The 8,979-nt window shown below is 29.5% G+C and overlaps 3 non-coding genes across 3 annotated transcripts; all 3 read left to right on the forward strand.

Annotated features, from left to right (window-relative positions):
- Positions 1 to 27: 27 nt before the first annotated feature.
- On the forward strand, positions 28 to 100 carry Trnav-aac. Its single transcript has one exon. It is a non-coding gene; the product is annotated as a tRNA-Val (tRNA).
- A 145-nt stretch (positions 101 to 245) lies between these two features.
- On the forward strand, positions 246 to 318 carry Trnav-aac. Its single transcript has one exon. It is a non-coding gene; the product is annotated as a tRNA-Val (tRNA).
- Positions 319 to 389: 71 nt separating this feature from the next.
- Positions 390 to 462, forward strand: Trnaa-ugc. Its single transcript has one exon. It is a non-coding gene; the product is annotated as a tRNA-Ala (tRNA).
- Positions 463 to 8,979: the final 8,517 nt, after the last annotated feature.

Consider the following 8,979-nt stretch of genomic DNA (forward strand, 5'->3'; position numbering starts at 1 on the left):
TGTTATCTTACAGATATTGGAGATTCAGTTTCCGTGGTGTAGTGGTTATCACATCCGCCTAACACGCGGAAGGTCCCCGGTTCAATCCCGGGCGGAAACAGTTTTAATATCATTATCTTCATGAAGTATATATCTCAAAACGGAAATATATCTGATGATAAATACCCGAAGCCTTCAAGTATTATATTAATCCATATATCTTTGAATGTATGAGCTTGTTATCTTACAGATATATGAAGATTTCAGTTTCCGTGGTGTAGTGGTTATCACATCCGCCTAACACGCGGAAGGTCCCCGGTTCAATCCCGGGCGGAAACAGTTTTAATATCATTATCTTCATGAAGTATATATCTCAAAACGGAAAATTATATAAAGATATGTAGATTGGGGGGGGCGTAGCTCAGATGGTAGAGCGATCGCTTTGCATGCGATAGGTACCGGGATCAATGCCCTGCGCTTCCAACCACCATATTAATCTTTATAACGCAAAATATATGAGCATGTTATCTTACAGTTATCTTGAGATATCAGTTTGCGTGGTTTAGTTATTATCACATCCACTTTACATGCAGGATGTGCCCAGTTCAATCCCGGGCGGAAACAGTTGTAATATCATTATCTTCATCAAGGTTCAAGACCGAAAATTATCAGAAGGTATGTTGATTGCGATCTCGTAGCTCAGATGGTAAAATGATCGTTTTGCATACGATAAGTACCGGGATAATAGCCTTCAACTATCATATTAATCCATATATCTTTGAATATAAGAGCTTGTTATGTCTCGATTATCTAGAGATATCCGTTTTGAGATAATTGTTATAGAGATAAGTAATTGTTAATTTAGAGATATATGGAATGAATATGTGGTACAAATTATATAATTATAATCACATAAAAATCTAATGAAAAATATTTTATGAAAAGTTGAAAGACAATATCTACAATCTTAAATTGAAATATCTGTCAAAATATCCATTTCGTAAATTCGAATCTCTTTAAATGATATTAAAGTCCTGTGTTGCGATTTCTTCTCTGATACGGTACAGTAATTGAGTAGCTTCGTGTTTTCGATTTTTGTTTGATTTTATTCTGGATTTCCCGGATTGAAAATAATTGCGTTGTGTTCGGTTTAAATGGAATCCCTCTTTAGCGATTTAATCGAATTAGGGAATCCATTCACAATCAAATAATTTGCGCGAGAATAAAAGTTCGAGGAAAAACAACCGACCGGGGGGATTGAAAAGCGGAACGGGAGCATCGAGAAAAGCGACAAAAAAACAGAAGGGACGACGGATATGGTCGAAAGGGTGTATAGAAAGAAGCGATCCAATCGCAAACACTCATTCGCACCATTTTACTTCAAACTGACGGAAACCGCTGGAAAAAGAGTCATAGGAAACACAAACAGAGTTTTTAGATTTTTAGACAACTCTGTGGAAAATCAGTGATTTTTTTTACTTTTTCATTTCTCTCTTTGCCTTTCTCGTTTTTAATCTTTCCAGCAATTTAGGTTTTTCAAATAAACTTCTCTTAGGCTGGGACACTTGGCATTTATTTTTCATTATTGAAAGGAAACGTTTTAACTAAAATCCCATTTTCTGTTTTCCCGTATTTTTTTGTTTATTTTCTTATACTTAGTAGGTTAACTTTTAATTTTTAGCAAAATTTAATTAGTATTCAATGTATTTGTTAATATTAATGAAAATAATCTCAGAGAATCAGTAAATATTCTGTATTAAAACGTCATAGTTACATAGTATTAAATACACAGATTTAAATTTACAATGGGAGCCGCATTTAACTCGACGAAGAGCCGCATGCTGTCTACTCTTGTTATATGTCATAGTAATAAGTTTTTTTTAAATTTATTATAAACAATTTTTTTTTACACATTTTTAAACTAAAGATTAATTGAATAGTTATTTTGTAAATAGATTAAAAGTAATGCAATATTAAATTTCTCGTATTTTAACATGTGATAACTCTAAATGGTATCGATTCGTTCAATTTAGTCTTCGACGTGGTCTGACTCTTTGTACTTTATACTCGTGCACTTTTGTTGAAGTTTTTTTCATCGTCAATAATAACAATATGTCTCTGCTGCGTTTTTCTCTCAGACTTTGTTTACTTTACTTAATACGTTTTTGAATATGCACTCTTATATCTTTTGCATAGCTTCTAAATATGGTTTCCTCTCAACAACAATATATGATTCTCAATATCAGTGAGAATTCATTATAGTAGGGTTTGAAAATATTAAAGTACTCGATTAGTCCAGTTTCAAACAGTGCTGGATATTAGCATAATCGTACTATGCTTTAATATGATTGCTTTTTTTATCTACTTAAATATTTCAAGTTGTAATTTGCTTTATTTTAATCATTATTATATGTTACAAAATGTGAAGGAACTATTTTCAAAGTATTACTATGATGATATTACAACAAATATTTAGTTAAAAATGTAACTGTAATAATGTCATAATTATATAAAAGTAACTCTAAATTATAATTGCGAATATTTGCATATATTTCCAAAAATAAATTACATATTAACTTTATATACTTGATGTTGTATTGAACCAATTAAAATGAAAACTAATTAGGGTTAAAAATATAAAAAATCATAATTTAATTTTTGGCTTTTCTATATCCATATGTTCTTTAAATCTAGATTATGGTAGATCGATAAAAACCAGCAAGAACGCAATAATTTGGAGACGGTGGTGAAAAATTAAATGAAACTCTATTATAATTAAGCATAATTTTTCACAAGGAACTGATGATTATGAAGTGGTTTAAAGGGTGAGGGTATCCGCTGTTATTAGAATATCCCGGTTGAAAACATGCATATGCATATATCGAAATATATTCATGGATAACTTAAGCCCTTTTTATTGCCGGTTATAAATTATATAATTTTTACGATTAAACATTATTGTGATATAGCGTGAACATAAAACAAGTTTATCTGGGAGCCGTAGAAACACCTGCATGCGCATTGCAAAATTTAATTTTGGTGCCCAACCGAGCTTATCAAAAACACGTCCTCTTATCAAAAGCTACCGTAGTCGCAAGAAGCACACAATATACACCACTTATATAAATTTCCAATTTCGCCCCTCGCTGTCGACGGGGCTAGTGCTTTCCGTATTAAATTTACACTGCAGCATGAATAAAGATTCCAGGAAACAGTTCATTTGGCTCTCAACTGTGAACAGGAGGAAACATCTGCAGATGCAGACAACACTACTTCAATTTTACATTTACATTGCATTATCGCGTCTCTGCTCTGTTCTACTTTTATTTTTTCGTACGCTATTTTATGTAACACGGGAAAATTTCAGTCTTTTCATCGTGCCTTGTCTATGTGAATCACGCGGAAATTGTTTTTGGCGCATTCACGTTTACAAATTTGATAATACAGAAAGATGAATGTTACGTATTTTGTCAGGAAAAGCATTTGTTTGTCGACTCTTGTACTTTGTATCATTAAAATGCAAATACGGCATTAAGCGTCTGTTTGTACTAGCTTCAGAGATGATCTCTAAACTTAAAATTGACGAAACTACTTCTTGTTTTAATTATCTAGTTTTCATTCAAATTTCCTCCAAATATTTTATGTTTATATTAAAAAATAATTTTATATACATCAATACATATATTATATAAGCAAAGAAATAATTTTTGATCCTATTAATTTTATTTACATTTTATTCATGTTGAAGTTTAAGAATATTTATTTAGAGTAGATACATACATAGATAGAGTTATTTTTTTTAAGGGGTGGCGTACATGTGAGCTTGTGCTCATTTAGCCAGATTTTATTCATGTAAATTTGATGGTGATTTATTATATTATTAGCAAAAAAAAAATGCATAAATTATATTCCGTTCATTTGATTTTGACCTGTTACTCAATCGCAATTAGCTCCTCTGTTTGCTCCTGTTCCGTTTCCTCATGATCACTGATTTTCTTTCCAGCAACCTTCTTTGTTTTTTTCAATGGTTCACTCCCTCTTCTGGTGCTGATAATATCTCAGGTTCTGCTTCACTTTCAACATCATTATTAAGATAATTTACTTCAGGAACCACATTTATTTAAATTATGTCCTTTTAAATTATTCTTGCAATCAATCTTATTATACTGATGAAAAATTATAAATTTAAAATACATTTCTATAGATAACACTTTTTTTTCTATTGTAAAAATGTTCAGATTTCGAAGACAATTTAATACAGAATATAAATCGTTCGTGTCTTCCTTCCTCTATGTGGGTTTGCAGACGTGTGTAAAATTCAGAAGTATAAATAATAAAATTGATTTAAGAGATAACATGACAAGGAATAATGGATGTTATTATAAAAATGTAACTGATTTACACTGAACTATTTTTTGTTTATTTCTACTTTATCGATTCTGTAGTAATTTATATAAAAAAAAATAATTGCTTGATAATTGCAAAAAGTTTAGAATTTTTAATTAGGAACTTACAAAAAATTCTTATAATAATACCAATTATAAATTGAAATCATAATAAAATGTACGAATATTACAGAAATGTAACTTTTTTTTACTATTTATGTGTGATTTCAATTTAAGTTAATAAGTTAATTAACTCATAAAACATCTAAGTATTATTTTATTTAATTAGAAACCAAAATATTATTTTTATCAGGTTTAAGTTGATTAATTTTCTTTTCAGACACAGTAATTACTTTCACAGAAATTTGTGTATTAAAATTCATTGCATAAAGAGATTTAGCTATCAACATTTAGAAATAATGTTATAAAGAAATTGTGTTTTATATATTCAGTTACCAGACCATCAGTTTAGCTTTCGTTGCAAACACGGCACCATAGAAAAAGTATAGTAAATACCATCTACAAAAACCTGGAAAGTAAATGATACTGTTCGGCTGCCTTTTTAGACATATCGCAAGCTTTTGACAAAGTTTGGCATCTCGGACTACTATACAAAATAAAGAAGAACTTGCCATTTAATTATTTTAAAATAATAAAAGAATGTTTCAGGTAATGTGCCACAGTAAAGTGATATTCCTAAAACTAACAATATTACGATTGCAACATTCGCTGATGACATAGCAATCTTGGCATCAGATGAGAATCCAGAAATAGCATCCGAATATCTACAGGAAAATTTAGATAAGCTACAAAAATGGCTTAAAAATGGAGAATAGCAGTTAACGAAATAAAATCCGTGCATATCACATTCACGTTAAAGAAAGACATCTGCCCAACTGTAAGAATTAATGGACAAAATCTGCCGAAAGCAACAAAAGTCAAATATCTAGGCATGCATCTAGACAGGAGACTCACCTGGAAAGATAACATTCAGGTTAAGAGGGAGCAATTAGAAAAAAGGTTTAGTTCTAGGGAAAAGGTCGGAATTATCAGTGGAAAATAAATTATTTATATCAAAAGTAATACTGAAACCAGTATGGTATCCAATTGTGGGGTGCGGCCAGTAAATCGAATCAGTGTGTGAAAACTTATAATATTGTTATTCGTGGCAACAAATGGTGGTGGGTACTTGTTACCTATATGTTGGACCTAACTATGAAGAACGCATGGAAACCGTACCAACTATCATCTGACCACAAGGTACATTGTACGGAATTATTTATTTATATATCACTCTAAAATCATATAGATTTGTAAAAAAAAAATGCTAACATACCTTGTGCGCACAAAAAAGGGTTTTAAATACCCACCTGAGTACACGAAATGTTTGTATATTTACAAAAAAAAATGTACTATATTATTTTTAGTGTTTAGGTTAAGTTAAGCAAAGTTGATACTTGGAATAATATAATTGAAACACAACATATGTTAATACAATACATAGTTACTTTACAGTTGATGTCCAGTTAGTAAAAAACGTAACATATACAGTACATTTAAATGAATGTGGTAACTGTAATAGAATTTCATTTTCAACAAGGTGATTTTCGTTGAATTATGGAGTGAAAGAAATATTGCAACTGCCTAGCCTCCGTCGCTTTGTCCTTTTTTTACCTCTCATCCTATCCTCTTTTTATTTCTGGCGTCTATCGATCGTAACCTATTTGAGGAAAAAAATTAGAGGACGTAAATTTATCCTTACGCGATGAATATTTCCGGCTTTTGCGGTCTGTCTGTGGCGGCGACGGCGGCAGAGGCAGCGATAGAGGTTGGATGGTGCAGCGGCAGAAGCGGCACTAGTGGCGGCGGCATTAAATTAAAATTGGATCATTGAGGCGGAAACACTATTATCTAATGGCTGGCAATAATAACAGTATCACGATTTATGAATCGTTTCCAACCAACAATCAAGAATCCGGTGCCGCCGACGCCCGACGGAATCAAATAGATTCGATTGCATAACATTATCACACACGCGAATTTGTACGAGGAGTATTTGTGTATAGAACGGTGTGTTTTGGCATGAGCATTTCTGTGCGTATTAACAACAAACAAGGAGATCTCGCAGGTTAATCCAGGATTTACATCTAGGCTATTACATGGAACGGTAACAGTAGAGCAAGCAGTAACCACCTCTGATACATACGGCACCCTCACAGAACGTGATTTCCGACTGTCCATCTATTATGGGCATTATCCGTTCTAACAATAAACATTCAATAACATGAATAACGTGCCTTCTGTATTTCCTTCCATTCAACTAAATACTAAAAGAGATCATCCTATTACAGAATGACCTAGATTTAGAACATATTAGTCACAACACGGATAATAAATATTATTAGAACTGGTGACACAAATTTATCATTATTTATTATATATATATAAAATTATATTTACTTTTTTATTTAATTTTAATGTTTGGTAAAAAGAACTTCGGATGAAACTTCAAAATTAATTAAAGTATTAAAGTTTCTTTATACGATTATAAATATTCAAAGTTTAACCATTTTCATAAGTATTACTAAAAAAAAGTTTTAGATATAATTTTCGTAAATAATTTGATATAATAGTTGGTATAATCGAAGTAATTTGTTAATTTATTCCTAAATTTTAGTAAATAGTTCAACATTAATATATAATATAATTTTAAAAATATTATTTATTTTTCACCAAATGTTTACATCTGCAAAAATACTATTTTTTATAACCAATAGTTCTTACTTTTGAAGAAATTTACCAAAATACTAAATTGTCATATAGTTGTATAAATTCTATATAACAATTTTAACAGTCAATCTATTCAGTTTAATATAAACTATTATAATCAAGGTCAAATACTTTGGCTAATATTTTTTTAAAATTAATAGCAAATAAAAAATTCAAGCAATCTATCTAGAACAAACTTTACAATAAGAAATATTCTTTAATAAAATTAGTGTATTAATTGTTATTATTCATTACTAATAACAATAAATTAATTTTAATTTAGAATCTTTTTTTTTTAATTTTAAGGTTTATTATAGATAAGTCAACGAAAAAATATGTAATAATAACAATATATTGTTATTAATAATAAATAACAACAATTAATAATCTAATTGTATTTTATATTATTGCTAAGGTTCATTGTGAATAAATCGATATCAAATAATAATAGATATTGTAGGGTTTTGTTACTGTAGGGATTTCGATTCTATGTGGATTGCTAGGAATAAGTCTTTATCAAATAATAAAAGATGGTGTCGAGATTTTGATACTGTCGCGATTTTGAATGTCGGCATTTCGATATAGACCCATGCATTCATGTTTAAAAGTACAGATTTCAAGTTGCTTATTCATTTTTGCTATTTTAATAAAGATATCGTCTAAAACTGTAAAATTGCTGTGGAAATAATTCAATTTGCTTTTAATAGTTAATTTACTGATTGATAAATTAAATATAATTATTTGTGATAATGTTAATTAAAAAAGTCTAATATGACCTTAAACTGTTTGTGGATTTATATTTATAAATGGTTACAAAAATTCTACACAGTTTCGCAGTTGCAAACTCCCTTCCTATTCAAATAGCACTTAATAGTGCTTTTAAAAAGAATATTTATAAAAAATACTATTGTTGAAGATTGGCACATATGTTGTTTAGACATTAATATTTTAAACGAAAATATAAATTATTTTCTCTTGAAAAATGAATCAATTACAAATAAAACTCAATAAATATAAATGAATATTAATGTATTTTGTATGCTAAAATAACAGTGGTATATAAATATATATTAATAAATAAAATATTTAGCTCGATCAAAAATAAACGTAGATAAATAGTTCACCAAACAAAACAAATATAATTGATTAATATATTTTGTCGTAATCATATTAAATCAAATTTATTGTTATAGCCGTTTTCTTTGTAATCTTGAAACGTCAGCTTCATTTATTTCCATTCCCTTATATTATCGAACCCCCAACCCCAAAAGATTACGTATTCTACATAGCTCTTAATGGAATGGTTTCGCTTTTACTAAATGGATTGGAAGTATTCGCTTGCAACTTTATTATCTTACTAATATCAAAGGATTATTTATTGTTTCACTATAATACAATGGAACCTCGCTTAACGAGCATAAGCCGTTCCAAAATTTCAGGATTTTCACTCGTTTATTTTGCTCGTTAAGCGAAATATTCGTTATGCGATGTGCTCGTTAAGCGAGGTTCCACTGTATATAAGTTGATAATTTTTGTTTGCTCTCTCCGTATTTTTTGTATATAGGTTCATTTGATGTATTTAATAAAATAATATTGATGTTTCACTGAGGTTTTGTTTACAGAAAATCATGTGAAATCATATTGACAATTAAATTAACATTAGTATTTTCATTTCATTCATTGATAAAATAATTCAAAATAGTTTAAACGTATACAATTTTAATTATTTATTTTATATACAATTTATAAAAATAAATTATTAATATATTAATTATATTTAAGATATTGTCGTGTCCCAGGGATGGAATTCTGAACGAAGTGGAATATTGTCTGGTGGTGTCATTGT

This window comes from Nicrophorus vespilloides, unplaced genomic scaffold (assembly GCF_001412225.1).
Source record: "Nicrophorus vespilloides isolate i.1.1-1 unplaced genomic scaffold, Nicve_v1.0, whole genome shotgun sequence".
NCBI lineage: Eukaryota > Metazoa > Arthropoda > Insecta > Coleoptera > Silphidae > Nicrophorus > Nicrophorus vespilloides.